Below are 16,932 nucleotides of genomic sequence, written 5' to 3' on the forward strand. Positions count from 1 at the left end.
CGCGCATGTATATTTTTTCGTATTCTGTCTATTTTCTTTCTTTCTTTCCTTCCTTTTTATTTCTTTTTTCTTATACTCTCTCTGTCTCTCACTGTATTCTCTTTATTTTTTGCATTTTCTGTATTTTTTTAAAAATCTTCTCCCTGTTTTCTTATTTCTTTTCGCATTCTGAGATCAGATAACATAATGTCGTGAAGCGTTGTTGGCTCCGGGACCTAAAGCGCTTAATTTACATTTCACTCGCTCGATGACGTTGCTAGTTTCTGCGGAACGTTCTCTTATCGCCGTATTAATCAAAATTTGCAGGCTAAATGCCTTTTGCTGCTCGTCGTTCCTTGAAACATTTGTTACGCAAGCTGTTCATGGTTGAATATTAATTTGGGGGTCCTCTTTATGGAGTATCTGATGGATGACTCTCCGGCCTTTTACTAACTGCCCTCGACTCGATCTTTTTGTGCAGACGGTTCGAACTCCGAGGTGGTGTTAAAGTTACATAATGCTACTCTAAGAAGCACTCATGCAAAAAGTCTCAAATTACACCAAGAAAAATCAACGTCAGAAGAATAAGAATGACCTTGACAAATGTAATCTGCTGGGATATAATGAGGGATGAAATCTCTCTCTCTCTCTCTCTCTCTCTCACGCACGCACACGCACTCTTTGAATTTTGATTATGTATTTCCTTATTCACCAGTTTCACTCTACCTCATGATAAACCAATAGTTTCGTGGATTTCTTGAATGATACCGCTTTTTTTGCAAAATAACATTTCTCTTTATTTAAAAATTTAAAGAAAACAAAAAGAAAGAAAGAAAAAATATCTATTTATACCATCATCCCCCCCCCCAAAAATTCATTTTAGAAGAGAAATGCTATTTTGGAACAATTAAAAAAAAAAGAAAAAAGAAAACGAATCAAAAATTAGCAGAATAATACATTAAGCCAGGAAGAAGTACTCGATAAGTTCAACGAATATCACATCTCAGCAAAGTTTATGCTTCTCCGCAGGTCATTTGCGAATGCGACATAACAAAAGTGCAATCAATCCTTTCAAGTAGTCGCTCCAAAATTTTATTCCAAAATTTCTTGGAATGTGGCGATCAGAACTGATGTAAGACGCAAATTCTTATTACAGACATTCGGTTGTTCTGGATTCACAATTTCTTTAACACAGATGGCTTCCAATCTCATTTCTGCTGAGAAATCGTCAAATCTGAAGATAGTAAGTTGCAGGGAGTCCTAATCAACGGAATAAGATGGACAATACCTTGCTTGGCTGTTGAATAGACAGACACAAATCAAGGAAGGGGGGGGGGAATGAATGTGATATTGCTGATTGAATGCATGTTGAGCGAGAACGTACTTTTGCCAACACAAGCCCTTCTTGAATCGAAATAATCAACATGAAATTGGTCTTCGAAATGACACTTCTAGACTTATTATTTTATTATTTATGTTTCTAGACTGTTTTATTTCCACTGCAACCACTTTTTCATTTTCATTTATAACCATTTTACCCATAAGTCACTACGCATGGTTTACCAAGTTTCATAAATAAATTTAACGCAGAGCATTACTCCTCTAAAGTTGACACGTTGAAATGTCCAACGTTAAACACGAGCTCAGCACGTCTGAGTTATTATAGGCGGATAGCAACAAGCGAACAAGATGAAAAAGACGCACAAATAATAGTTCCATGTGATTTTATTTCAGCAACTTTCCTGTAGCCTGATACCATCGATTGAGAACTTCTGCATCACGCACGCCTTGTATTTGATGATGATTTCTACGGACATTAATCCACACAAATCTTGAGTGAGAGAAAGGAAGAAGCGGTCTGTTTATGTATCTTCGTGAATAATTTATAGTTATAGAGAGAGATTCATAGTTCTTTCGCTTCTTTTCTTGTTTGTGTTTGTATGAAACAGATATATTGTAAATAAATAAATAAGGAGTGAGTTTGGAGTTTAATTCTTGCAGTCTCTCTCTCTCTCACACACACACCTTCAAAAATTCAAAATGAAAGTGTATAAAATTCCATTAAATATTTATATACTCCTTAGGGGAAAAAAAAGGCACATTTGTAATTAAGTTCGTTTAAGCTGGTGTATTAAAATGGCAGATTTCTGTAAAATCCCAGTTGATACACCAAACAACGAAGGATCATTTGATTTTATTATGCATTATGTATTTTGTACCACCTAAAATCCCTAGAAATGTACAAAAAACTTAAACATGAAAGAGGATTTTTAGTATAAAAGTTTAAAAGGCTATAAACAATTTTATTTCCTACCGTCAGACTAACCATGACTTTAAATAAATAAAAGCATCACTGTTCGGTATTCTTTTTATTGCTTGTTTTTCTGTTCATAGTTCATTAATTAACAATGAATCATGATTGTTATTACATTTCTGCTAAAAATTGAGTTGCATTCACGTTTGCAACAATGTCTCTTTTTAATTATTATGCATTTTGTTATTTGTTGAAGCATATGCTTGGAAAGCATTGCCTTGTATTGTTGCGTGTTTCCTTTTTGACAGTGTAACTTGATCAGTGTGTGCATGCACGCGCGCACCATCTTCATACTTTTAACTTCCTTCATTCCACAAGCACACTACCATGTGGTTATCTCTTCCAAACTGGGGATATTTTTTGTTATTTTTCTCTTCCTTGTATGTCTTAACAGTGAATTCAGTGTTCTCCGCGCGACATGTTTCTAGTCAGCTGCTAAATATATCAATGACATCCTGACAGCGTCCTCTGCTAGTTTAGCGAGGGTAAAAAGAACGTCGCTTTTAAGTGTTATCTGAGGAAAAGAGGGCACATGGCCCATGACACTGAAGTGGATACTGATAGTATGAGCTGTTTTCAGATTATTCGTGAGAAAATTTTGAGTTTTCTGAATCCGAAATTAGTGTGGGAAAATATATTGAGGCATTTTTAAAATAATAATAGTGGAGTAAAATATATATATATTTTACTCCACTATTATTATTTTAAAAATGCCTCTCTCTCTCTCTCTCTCTCTCTCTCTATATATATATATATATATATATATATATAGCCCTCCCCACTCCCCAGAGTATTAGCATAATAGTAGCGAAATGTTAACAAATCTCAATTTGTTATAATTCTCGGATTTTTAGTCAGTTTATATAAAAAATGAACATATCCCAACTCCGAATTAATATATATATATATATTTAGCGAGTTGGATGAAGAATCTGGATATTCCAGTTATTATTATTACTGCAAACAAACTAGACTCACTTACATTTAATCACAAATGATATCTGAAAAAGCGAAAATATTGGTAGATAGATTACGCACCATTTTGTGAACATTCTCGAACTGTATTTTTATTGCGGTCGTGTTGATTGCAGTGTTCGGTAGACAAACCGTAGCCTATTTCTTGAAGCCTCGAAATGTTGTTTAATAGCCTTCTCCACTCCCCAAAGTAATAGCATAATAGTAGCGAAATATTAACAGATGAATGGAATGAAATATGTAGTGAGTCTTATTCACACACACACACACACACACACACACACACACACACACACACACACACACACACACACACACACACACACACACACACACACACACACACACACACACAGATTGGAGAGGATGAGGTTTGAATTAGGTTCCTAGTCGTCATGAAGAGGGGTTTCATTATACAGTCCAGCACTTATGACTGTTCCGAGGGTTAACAGTCTACTGTACGATGAAGGTTTAGCTCACCTTCAGCTGAAAAGCTGCTAATAAATGACACTTGGATCCCAGAGAAACTTCGAAAGTGTTTCAAAGCAAAATCATTCTTTCCTTCAAGTTTAATACGCACGCGCGGGAAAAAAAATAGAATAAAAAGGAGAACGATGAAAAGAAAGAAAAGGTGAGGATGGAGTAAAAAAAAAGGAGAGGTGGAAAAAGGATGGTGAGTGGAGAGCACGAGATGGAGTGAAAAGAAGGCGAATTTGAAATGTGTGGAATAGAAATACAAAGAAACGGGAAAATAAGGAAAGAATTGGTGAGGGTCGGAGAAAAGGGGGAGGGGGACAAAGACAGTGATAAATGTGCTTTGGCTGGGATTTCCTTCCTTCACACGCGAACAGAAGTAGTGGCGAAGTGAGGACGGTGGTTGACAGCGAACCTTTGCACAAAGATCTGTTTTGCCCCCCCCCCCCCACATTATTCGCTGTTGGCAGCACGCCTGTCACGTTTACCTGCCTATCACACGTGAGTAGCCACCCGCTGGTTTGGAGAAGGTCCCCGGCTACTCAGAACTCCCATCGCGTTGGGATGAATAATTTTACGTTTGATTCCTCACCTTCGTGACGGAAAAACGGCACTTTCATCCCCGTAGAATGGCGCGTCTACGAAGTACACACACACACACACACACACCACGGAGATTTCGGCGTTTTAATTATTTTACTTTCGCTCTTTTCCGGGTCAATAACCAGAAGTGGTTCACACACACACTCTCTCTCTCCAGGGGGAGCCACTTCTCCCTGGTCTTGTAAACGAACTCTCCGATCGTGCGATTATTTGCGGGTCTGAGAATAATTGCCGAGCATAAGTCGGTGGGGAGTTCCTGTCAAACCCGCAGACCTGGAGGGCGATGGACCAATCACGGAATTGCATCTGACATTGCCAAATCACGCTCCAGAGGTAACCTGAGGATGTCTGATCACCCTAATGAAAGGGTAATTTTTATTTCACCAACAAGTCAAAAAATTCATTAAAAGAATCATCTTTTTAATCAATAAACGCATCGTTCAAGCTTGAATTTGTTCTTCATTTTTGCCTATTAAAATTCAATTTTAAAAAATAAGGTTTTCTTTGTAGAGTACATCTGTCTTTTGCTCAAAGAGGACGTTAATGTGTTGCCAGTCTTTTTTATGGTGAATACATCATCCTACTAAGGTTGTTGCTTTAAGCATAATTTAGCATCATTTTGCTTATACGCTGGTATCTTTTTGAGCAGACAGAAAGAAATGACCCCCCCCCCCTCAAAAGATGCCATTACCTACTCAGCAGCAGAGATCAGTTCTGTCTATAATAATAAAATAATTTTCTTTGTTAAAACGGACGTCATGTTATGTTACCATGGTAACAATAGGTGCCGATCGCGTATACCATGTGGCACAGACGATTTTTTCCAAAACCATTTAAATGGTCACCACAATCACAGAAATGTTTTTGAAATCTCTTGAATATCAACCACAACAACCAGTTTGACTTTTGTTATCGATAAAATACCTGACCCCTGAGGTGCGACTTCATATTTGGAAATAAGTAAAAGCTGCATATCTTTTTTTTTTTTTTTTTTACAGAAATCATTGCAAATTAAGCTTTCTCTCATAGAAAAATTAAGCTTCTTCCTGTTGTCTTTCAGATCCGACAATGAATCATTCCAGGGCTTTTCTCTTCGTTCTCTTCCTCATGACTGTCACCTGCATTGTCGTGCTTCAACGAGGATTGGATGGCTGGGGCTTCACTGGCACAAACAGCTACACTCTGTTTCTGCAGAATACCTCAGGTAAAGGAAGAGTTTCGTTCTTCTTCTGATCAATAATGGGCGCCATCGGTTGCTCTTTTATTACTTTGCTGTGACAGAAAACTGCAAAATGTGACATCAAGGTAGAAACTAGTATCTACTTATTTTTGAAAACACAATGACTGTTTATGTTAGCACTTGGCGTTATTTTCTGTAGATAGTATCAGTGCTGGACGCTGCCGTGCTTTTCACACCATTCAATTTTATTTTTATTTATTTATTTATTATGATTGTATAGTACGTTCTCATATGACTTCACAATGAAGAGAGCACATGTCAACAGCTATGCGGGAAAACATGAAAAACACAAAAATTAAACCTCATAAAAGTGCTTTATAGGAACATAAACAGTCTTTATGACTAAAACGTAAGATGGAAACAGAATCGGAGTCTTCCCACGAATCTTGAAAACACCGAATGACTCGCTTTTAAGAAATGGAAATCGTGCAAGATTTTCAAATCTTTATTTTCTTTATAGCCATTCGAAAGCCATAAAAAGAACGCAAAGTACACTCTGTAAATGTAATATAGAGTTGCGAAGATAGTGATTCTTTATTACACGTTTCCGATTATTATTATTTACTGACTGAACTTAACTTCAGTTGAAAAGTCCTTTAATTAAGTTTCTCCTGCACATTAGACGGGATTCGAACCAGGTGTTTCCTAACAAAATGACAGTTGCTGAGATCTGTTTCTTATTTAATTACTTATTTAATACAAGACTGCTCTTAATTAAGACATTCTTGGAGTCCCAAGTATGTAAAAAATTAGCACACCATGTGATAATAACTATTACTCCATAAATTACATGAATTCCCAATATTTATAATCAAATCATTAAAACGATTTCGAGTATCTAGAAGTGAGACATTCTATCTACCAGCAATACTCTACTCGCGAAATTCCAATTCCAACAGCAAACATTTTATCTCCTCCGTTGCATATATTATTTCATTTTTACCCTGTTTCTAATACTTGCACTTCTTAAAAGAACTGGGCGATGGACTGAGTCCTTGACTCTTTATCCCGTCATCTGAATGAAGAAAATCCGTGTGGATGGAATGTTATTGAGCTGAAAGCTGTAGTCATGGCTTGGTAATGTCAATAGCCGAGCCTCAGTTAAAACTTCATTGGCTACAGTTGCCATTCGTTACCCTGGAAGTCCTAAAAAGGACTTTTCCTAGCATATCTCCTAATACTTGCATGACAATTGACATTTGTGACTTAAGGTGTGAAGCGAAAAGCTTTTCATATTCCCCGTTATCTGTTACAGTGAGGGAAAATATTATGAGCAGTATGCTCGCCCAGAATGGGCATGGAGATTATACATCACTGAAGGAAGTAATACTTACATTTTTTAACCATTAACATTACTGACACGATGGATGAAGCACTAGTGCTTTTCATATTCCCCTTTATCTGTAATGAGAGTTGTTTGGGAATGGGAGATTTGTGAGCAATTAAGTTCGCCCTCTGAGGGCAGTTGTGTTAGCTATGATCGATTGAGTAATACTTACATTGACAATTGACATTTAAGTCTTTAGGGGTGAAGCAAGATGCTTTTCATATTCCCGGTTATCTGTTGTGGTTACAATGAAGGTAAAATTTATGAGCGGACTGCTCGCCCTGAATGGGCATGGAGATTATGCATACTAAAGGAGGCTAATATAGCTTTTGGTTTTCTATATTTGAATATGTCCATTGGATCGTATGCTGCAGCTTGCTGAACCAAATCGTTGGGATGTGTGGACGTCTATAGGAAAAAGTTGGATGCTAAGGATTGTAGAAAAGAGAAAATATGGAATATTTGTGTCTCTGTGGAGTTGCTTGTTTCTAACATACCACGGGGCATTCAGAATCATTCTCAAGCACTTGTTCTGCACTCTTTGTATCTTGATAATGTTAGCATTAGAGGTGTGGATCCAGGCCGGAGAGGCATAGGTGATTATAGGACGAATTGTCATCTGGTATAGCTGCAATTTGATTCAGTTGCTGAGTTTGCTATTTCTATTAATTAGCGGATAGATTTGAGCTATGGCTTTAGATGCCTTTGTGCACGCAGACTTGATGTGTTGGTTGAAAGATAGCTTTTTGTCGAGAATCGCACCCAGGTAATTTGTTTCTGTCTGCCAGAGAATTTTAGTATTGAATAGTAACACATCTCCTGCAGGAGACATTGGCCTTTTTGAGAAAAGAACGGCTGAGCTTTTCAGGGGGGTGACTTCCAATCTCCACTTGGAGAACCAACCCTCCAATTTTAGAAGGTTTTCTTGAAGCTTTCTGGTAACGAAGTGGGGTCTGAGAGATCTGGTTAGTATTGCCGTATCGTCCGCATACAGGGCCAAAATAAACACAACAACAATAATGATTTAGGTTAAGTGTAAAATCTCAAAAAATCAGACGATCTCTAGGCCACTCATTCGTGGGCGAAAGACCGTCCAAATCTCCGTGTTGGTTCTACTCACTGAAACTCGACCACTGAGCAGAACCGCTCAAATTCCGAAGAAAATAATTCACCGGCAAGAACCCCTCAGCGGGCCGTGCCGGAGAACACTTTCCCCGGTGACTCAATTGCTCCCTTAGGGCAAAACCTAAGAGAGCGAACTCATTACCCTGGATAACAGCAACAGCCGAACCTCAGTTAACTTCCTTGGTTCAGCATTACCATTCGTTACCCCGATTAGTAAGTAAAGGGTAAAATCTCAAAAAATCGGACGATGTCTAGGCCACTCCATAGTGGGCGAAAGACCGTCCATGTCTCAGCGTTGGCTCCACTCAGTGATGGCCTTGCACCCACTCGCCACCACCGAGCAGAACCGCTCAGCGTGGGTTCCACTCAGTGTCGGCCGCGCCGTCCTAGCACCCCGACGGGCTCCCTGACTACTGAGCAGAACCGCTCAAATTCCGAGGAAAATAATTCACTGACAAGAACCCCTCAGCGGGCCGTGCAGGAGAACACCTTCCCCGGAGACTCAAAGTGCTCCCTTAAGGCAAAAACCTTAAGGGAGCGAACTCAAAAACTCACACCCAGGATAACAGCAACAGCCGAACCTCAGTTAACTTCCTTGGTTCAGCATTGCCATTCGTTACCCCGGAAGTCCTGATTAGTAAGTAAAGGGTAAAATGTCAAAAAATCGGACGATCTGTAGGCCACTCCATAGTGGGCGAAAGACCGTCCATGTCTCAGCGTTGGTTCCACTCATTGACGGCCGCCCCGTCCTAGCACCCCGTGTAAGCAGAACCGCTCAGCATTGGTTCCACTTAGTGTCGGCCGCCCCTTCCTAGCACCCCGACTACTGAGCAGAACCGCTCAAATTCTGGAAAATAATTCACCGACAAGCACCCCTCAGCGGGCCGTGCCGGAGAACACCTTCCCCGGAGACTCAAAGTGCTCCCTTAAGGCAAAAACCCTAAGGGAGCGAACTCAAAAACTCACACCCAGGATAACAGCAACAGCCGAACCTCAGTTTACTTCCTCGGTTCAGCATTGCCATTCGTTACCCCGGAAGTCCTAAAAAGGAGTTTTTCCTCCATCGTCTAATACTTACATTCCTTATAGTCCTTATAAGGACTGGCTTAAAGAGGCGAAGCAAGAATGCTTTTCATATTCCCCGTTATCTGTAGAGGACAGTGTAGGGATAAAGTGTTATTGAGCAATTAAAGCTCTGATCATGGCAGGAGGATAACAGCAATAGCCGAGCCTCAGTTAGAGCTTCATTAGCTACAGCATTGCTATCCATTACCTTCCAAGGGTATTGGATTGAATATAATATAATATGAATATAATTGAATATAATATGAATATAATTGAATATAATATATAATATAATATTGAATACTTACATTATTTCATATTATTCAATATGTATCTGAAACATTCTTAAACATAAGAGGTGTATTATGAAATTCTTTTATAAATTTTAAAATATTCCATATGAAGATTATTTATATATTTTTATCGTTTATTTATTTATAGATATCTTTTACATAAACGCATTTGTTATTTTAATTTTCGTGTTATTTTGGAAACTGTAAAAATCGCTCAGATAATCATGACCTAAGATTTTTTCTAAATATTTAAATAAACCAGCTATGCTAAAATTATTCAAATAAGCCAGTAATTCTTACAGCTGTGTTAAATGTTTCGTGTAAAACGCTAGCAGGGTAATTCCAACCATATGATTAAAACATGTCAGCTTCTATCATCTTAATTAAAAATAGATCATCTTAATTAAAAATAGCCATAACAATAAATAAAATCATTCATTGTTAACCTTATTTAGTCTACAGCAGTCCATCCATATAATTATTTTTCTGATTGTTTCACTTTTTCACTTCCGGGTAGGACCTTACTTGATGTTCAGGATAAGTGGGGGGATGTAAAACTGATTCTTCCCCATTCCACACGTTACTCGAGTTACCAAAAACCGGCTTTTGAAAGAAACGTCAGGAGCAAGAGTCACATACGCTGCCCAGATCATATATAATCGGATTTATCCCTCCGTCCCCCTATTCCCTCATTCTGTATATTTTTGTCCCACTAACCCTTGACGATCTTTGGCCAACTTGCAACGCACAAAGTCAGGCGTGTCTGATATCACGGATGAGGGCAACGTAAGAAGTGGGTGGGTTTGGAATATAAATCATGTCGTGACTCGTATAGATTTTCCGAGGAGGGGGGGGGGGTAAAGGTGTGCAGGTAGTCGATGGATGGAAACTCCCAACGAAGTGTATCCGCTTATAGGGTGGAGTTACCTTAATGCTGTTTTGTAGCGTGCGGAGCTTCCATCAAGGTGTCTGTGGTTACCAGAAAAGTTTTTTGTGCAACAGTTGCTGGAAGATACGTGTTCGGTGGGAACTAAAACATACTTGATAATCTAATACACACCACATGTTACCTTTAATACGTGGCGTGTATGTAAATGTGTTAGAAGAAATATTTGCCGAATTCAAAACGAGCGTTGAGCTATTCAAGTGTTCTTGTGGCGCCATCTGGTGTGCTTTAGTAACAAATCGAAAATCAATTCGAAGGCCATACCTATTGTATTATTAATAGAGAACTAAGACTTGTATATAGTTCTGTATTTATTATCGAGAAACTATCTATGATGTGAAAGGTCTGAGTTTCATTGTAAAGTTTTAATTACATATTTCAAATATAATATAACATTTCGTGTAATGTGATTTTAATGTTAGATTAAAATCACATTAAAGTTAGATTAATGCTTATCAACCTGCAGTCATTGTTCATATGATATTTTTTATTTAATTTATTTTTTGTTTCGTCTGCTTAGTTCATAGTAGATTATATCACTATTATTTATATATTCATTTATTTTTTCTGACTGAAATTTGCATTTTTGTAGACCCTTCGTTCCATAGTCAATTTGGCGTTTTTTCAAAATCTATTTTAATTACTTAATTTATTATTTTATTATTATTATTGTTATTATTTTAATTTTTAGCGCTGGTGCTATAAACAAACTAAAAGAATAACTTTTCATGAATATATCTAGCTAATTGTAAATGACAGATATGATTCCCAAAGACAACTTCAGCTCTACTTACATAATATTGGAACTTAGAAATAGTTTTAATATTCAGTATTACTTTCTTTCTTTTTTTTTTTTGACTTTAGATCAGGTTGAAATTAAGATACCGGAAGGAAAGAGTCAAGGACAGTTTATATATTAAGATCGTCTGGTGTAGCTGTTTATAATGCAATAAAAGTATTACGGCAATGGTTGAAGAGCTATCGGGCATTCTCAGGCAATGGAAAAGATAAGATAACAAAAACTAGCGTTTCTAAATCAGAACTGGGGATTTTAAAATACAAATAAGCATCACACACACACACACACACACACACACAAAAAAAGGTTTGCTACTTAAAGTCTTAGAAATGACGTCATGAGATATTCGCTTGGAAAGAAAACAAAGAATAAATAATTTTGACAGATCGTAATTTAAATTCATATGTTGTTGCTACAATTATATTCTGCCAGCTATGCCCAAATTGTATGAAGTTGGAGGAAATTGGAAAGTCATGTATAGCGATAACACTCTTTGTGGTTCCATCCCACACAGATATAGTCTCGTGATGAAAAGTCCGTCCTTGTTAGAGTACTTGTTAGAGGCCTTTGAATGGAAGTATCTAGAAAACAAGCGAACAATTCAACAATTGTTAAAATTCACAGAAATATACTTTTTATTGTTACTAACTTGCACATTGTTAGACATGCACTTGTTTTAATCTGCCGGTATTTGACTCATTGTATCCAGTTAACAATAGGGAAAATGAAATCTAATTATTAGAAAACGTTTGTTTATACAGCTGTACTTGTCTGAATCCACAGAATTGTTACTGAGAAGGAAAGTAATTCAATGTATTCTTTTACAATGCAAATAAAACATATAAAACCTTTGTTGTTTATATCTTACATGACTCACGTAGAATTGATGATTTCTTTAAGTCGTTCAATCATGTATCAAACACATTCTGTAACCCTTTCCGTGTAGACATTTTTGTAAACAATTTTCTCCAGATTCTTGTTTCTGATCTTGTGCATGTCAGAGTGAGGTTTCTGACTGTTACTACGTTTCTGTACATGACATTATGAACTCTTATCGACACGCCTTTTTTTTTTTTTTTTTTTTGAGGGAAAATAGTTTGTTCTAATTTTTAATTGTGATTTTTGTTCTACTTTCAGATGAACGGCTTCAAGTTCGTTCCAAGCAGGCTGATGTGAGGCCGGTATCTTCAAACAGTCCTACTTCATCCACAACCAGAAGTCCTGTCATTGCCACCAAAACTACTAGGACCACAACCAGCACCCCCCCCCCCCCCCCCACCCCCCCCCCCCCCCACCCCCCCCCCCCCCCACCCCCCCCCCCCCCCACCCCCCCCCCCCCCCACCCCCCCCCCCCCCCACCCCCCCCCCCCCCCACCCCCCCCCCCCCCCACCCCCCCCCCCCCCCACCCCCCCCCCCCCCCACCCCCCCCCCCCCCCACCCCCCCCCCCCCCCACCCCCCCCCCCCCCCACCCCCCCCCCCCCCCACCCCCCCCCCCCCCCACCCCCCCCCCCCCCCACCCCCCCCCCCCCCCACCCCCCCCCCCCCCCACCCCCCCCCCCCCCCACCCCCCCCCCCCCCCACCCCCCCCCCCCCCCACCCCCCCCCCCCCCCACCCCCCCCCCCCCCCACCCCCCCCCCCCCCCACCCCCCCCCCCCCCCACCCCCCCCCCCCCCCACCCCCCCCCCCCCCCACCCCCCCCCCCCCCCACCCCCCCCCCCCCCCACCCCCCCCCCCCCCCACCCCCCCCCCCCCCCACCCAATGAGCTGAGGCCTACACTTCCTTCTTCCTACTCCCCACCTCCCCACCCGCCCTTCCCATCCTATTCCTTCTCCTCTCCCTTTCCCCTTTCCCATCCCCCTCATCTCCCCACCTTAACCACACTGTCACTTCCCCTCCCCTCTTTTTCTTTCCTACTAGGGGCACTCTGTCCCCGCTATTCTTCGTAGGCCAATGATGGGATTCCCCCTCACTTTCACCCCGCCGCAGGACAGTATTGTATTTATTCATTGTTGAATTTGTTACTTACTAATATTTTGTTATTTATACTTGTTTAGTTTGTTGCACTAACCTTTTATTTTTCTTAGTATTAACTCTACTAACTTGCTGGTAGTGCGTTTATACGCACTACGGGATTTTCTTAGAGTCTTAGGACTCTTAATTTTTTTCTTTTTTTTTTTTTTTAGAACGCAGAGATCAACCATGAGCAGAGTAATCCCCGTCCCCCCCAGGACCCGGACATTAGGAGTGGAGATTCCAGGAATGGAGGATCCTAGAGCCCTAACTACAGCCCTTAAGGAGATAATAGGAGTTTCTAACATCTATTCCTTCACCCCACATGGAGGAGGACGATTTATTATAGTGGTCAAGAACTTAGCTTCGAGAGATCAACTTCTGAAGGGTTTCCCCGTCCAAGGGAAGCAGGTGACCCCTACCATGGTGGGATCACAAGTACGTCAAATTAAGATCGACCGCTTCCCTATGGAATATCTAGAAGCCGGAGAAGACGTGCTTGTACAAACTTTTAGTAAGTGGGAGAAAGTGAGTAATATAAGGAAAAGCGTCTCTAAGGAGGACCCCGCCTGGTACTCCGGCGAAGTCACCTTTACCATGGACATGCGACAGCCAGTGCCCAACCTCGTTACCATCGGCACGTCGCGTGTCATGGTTAATTATCCCGGGGTACAGAGACAGTGTCTGCGATGTGGCTCGACTGAACATCTGGGTAGTGACTGCCCCCGAGCCAAGTGTTTCAACTGCTTTGGCGTCGGGCACATCTCCAACCAGTGCCCACACCCCTGCCGAAAGTGCGCAAGCACAGAACACACCATAACATCATGCTCTCTGCGCACATTTGCAGAGAGGGCAGGGGCGCCAATCGAACCTATTAATCCGCAGCCTGCTCGAGACGCCGGTGAATTTCCGGTACTCCCCAACACCATCGGGGAGAAAACATTCTCTCAAACAGTTCTAGGGAAAATTAAGAAACGTCCTGCACCATCAACAGCAGAAGGTACTGTTTCCCCCCCAGCAACAACATCAGCTGAGGAAACATTCCCCTCCTCGGTCGTTTCAACCGTACCACTACCAGCGACGGAGGAACAACGAACAACCGAGGATACAGATGAAGCTATGGATAACACTCCACCAGCTATCCCCCCCTCAACAACATCGGAGGAGGCTTCGTCTGTAGACGCTTCTAATATTTCCCCTATAGTAGTCAGCGTCCGCCCTGCAGAAGTACAAAAGACAGAGGAAGGGAAACATCAACTTCCACCCCCCAAAGAACCTCCTAAGAAGAGGAAGGAGCAGGCTTCCCCTAAAATGGGGAAAAAACATCGAAGCTGCTCGAGAAAAAGCACGGACTCAACAACATCTGAGTCCGAAGTGGAGGTGGAAACCCCTTCCCACCATCAAGAGAGCATTAACTTTAAAATTAGCAAACACACCGGCTCCCAGTTCAATTGCTTTGACCATCAAATAGTGAACAATCAATTAGCAAGCTTCAAGATTAAGAACAGTCGTCACGAGTTCGAGGTCCTCTCGAGCTCGTATGCAGAACTGGCAGCCGGTCTGCAGGGTGCGGGATATACTACCTCCCCCCCACAAATTGAAGCCTTAATAAAATATGTCAAGCAATTGCGAATCAAGGACCTAGGCCGGGTATAACAACGTAAAACATCATAATGCCGCCACTCCCTTTTTGCGTTGCCTCTCTCAATATCAGAGGGCTCCGCTCACCATCAAAACAAGAGGAGGTGTGGAAGCTCATGCTAGCGTTCAACATCCGGCTTTTGTTCCTGCAGGAAACACACTTTTTCCACTACAAGGACATGCAGGAACTAAGCCATAAGTAGCCCGTAACATCGTTTTGGAGCTTTGGCAACAGAAACAGCGCCGGGGTCGGGGTACTTATGCTAGACCCCCTCCTCGAAGCCTTCCATAACATCCAGAGGGACGCAGAAGGGAGAGTTCTCGCCATTGACTGGAAGTACCGGGGCTGTACCACCAGGTATATTAACAACTACGCCCCGGCAGATGCAACATCAAGATCGACTTTCTTCCAGTCACTTTACACTTACTTATATGGCGCCCATCACGTCATCCTGATGGGGGACTTTAACTGCGTGGCGGACCCGGCCTACGATAAAGTGGGGGTAATCCCAATACAGGTACTGCTGGCTACAGGCAACTGGGAATTCACCTCAGGAATCTCCAGCTGACGGATATCTGGAGGGCTCACAACCCCTACTGTCGGGATTATACGTGGACAGGCCAAGGTATCGGCACACGGCTCGACCGGTTCTACCTGTCACCCTCCCTTGTCTCCAGATCCGAAGCCATAAGGCACGTTCAAATTAATTATACCATCTCGGACCACAAAATGGTTGTGCTCATGTATCATCCACTAGAAGCAGTAGAAGTTGGTCCGGGCCCCTGAAAGTTACCACCAGACTTCCCGTCCTTGTTCTCGGCTAAGCTTATCCAACTGTGCTCCACTTGGAGCACCGCTGGCTGGGACTGGGACGCGTGGGCACAACTAAAATCTAAAATTAAAGAAAACATGATAAAATGGGGCCTAGAACGTGCCTTCCTCAGAAGATCTCGGCTTCGTGATCTGTACAAGGAAAGAAGCTGGTTCGTGGCCAGCCAACGCCAAGGCTTTCCATGTCACAATGCCATCCGTGACATTAATCTCGACATTGAAGCGGGGAGACAGAAGCAGGTGGAAGACAAGAACACCAAGATCCGACTCCACCTCCGCTCGGAAGACAGGCAATCGGCTGCTTTCTACAACAGGCGCTATGTCAATTTTCGACAGGAGAGAACCATCACCACCATCACTGAAGGCGGGTGTACTTACACCACAACACCCGACATCCTGAAGGCCTTCTGGGGATACTACAACACCCTCTATCAGGACAACAGTACCCCCAAGATTACTCCTGTTGGAATATTGACCCCTTCCCTGCGCACATCCAAGCAGGGTTGGATGCACCAATTACAGCGGCCGAAATAACATCAGCCTTCAAGCAGTGCCGTACGAAGAAAGCGCCTGGGCCAGACGGACTAAGCACAGAACTCTATCGAGAAGCCTGGGACTACATCCTCCCCATTCTCGTAGCGCTATTCAACAACTTTCTCAACACAGGGAACGTGCCGCGAGAATTCGTGGAATGCCATACAGTATTCATCTCCAAAGCCAACAGGGATCCATCCAACATCAAAAACTGGAGGCCCATCAGTCTGTCGAACACGGACTACAAGATCCTCGCCCGTGTTCTCAATGACAGACTGAAGTTGGGGATGAGGTACGTCATCAACAGCACACAAGTGTATGGTGTTCCTGGCCGATCGACGGAGTTTAATCTCATCCTCATCCGAGAACTGCTACGTCTGGTCAACCTTAAGATGTACTCAATGGCACTGTTGACCATCGATCTCAACCGAGCGTTCGACAGCGTCCGGCACTCCTTTCTGTTTAACATCCTGCAGAAAGTCGGGGTCAGCAGCGGACTTCTTTCCATCACCAGAGGAAGCTACAGGAACAGCTCCACCTGCCTCCTCGTCAACGGACACCTTTCGGACCCCATTAACATCCAGAAAGGGGTCAAATAAGGGTGTCCCGTCAGTCCACTGCTCTTTGCACCAGCCCTTGAGCCATTTCTACGGGCAGTCAACAGCTCACGTGCTGTGAGAGGGATTCCACTACCGCTCACCACGGATGACTCCAAAGTAATTGCATATGCGGACGACGTGGTGGGCACCCTCAGGGACAATGACTCCATAC

The 16,932-nt window shown here is 42.2% G+C and overlaps 1 protein-coding gene and 2 long non-coding RNA genes across 4 annotated transcripts in view; 2 read left to right on the forward strand and 1 right to left on the reverse strand.

The window, feature by feature from the left end:
- The window catches only part of LOC150109834 (uncharacterized), a 73,049-nt gene extending 60,634 nt beyond the window's left edge, over nt 1-12,415 (forward strand). Inside the window, exons 3-4 of one of the 2 annotated variants that reach the window (XR_016550563.1) lie at nt 5,406-5,549; nt 12,278-12,415. This is a non-coding gene — a long non-coding RNA (uncharacterized LOC150109834). Of the gene's footprint in view, nt 1-5,405; nt 5,550-11,205; nt 11,991-12,277 lie in introns of those variants that run through there. The other variant, XR_016550542.1, reaches the window with a different exon arrangement.
- The window catches only part of LOC150109831 (uncharacterized), a 422,727-nt gene that overhangs the window by 287,017 nt on the left and 118,778 nt on the right, over nt 1-16,932 (reverse strand). The gene's annotated exons all lie outside the window — the stretch shown is intronic.
- The window catches only part of LOC150109832 (uncharacterized), a 384,154-nt gene that overhangs the window by 223,634 nt on the left and 143,588 nt on the right, over nt 1-16,932 (forward strand). The gene's annotated exons all lie outside the window — the stretch shown is intronic.

Source organism: Typopeltis vanoorti, chromosome 1 (assembly GCF_054136105.1).
Source record: "Typopeltis vanoorti isolate ZY-2024b chromosome 1, IOZ_Tvanoo_1.0, whole genome shotgun sequence".
Taxonomy (NCBI): Eukaryota; Metazoa; Arthropoda; class Arachnida; order Uropygi; family Thelyphonidae; genus Typopeltis; species Typopeltis vanoorti.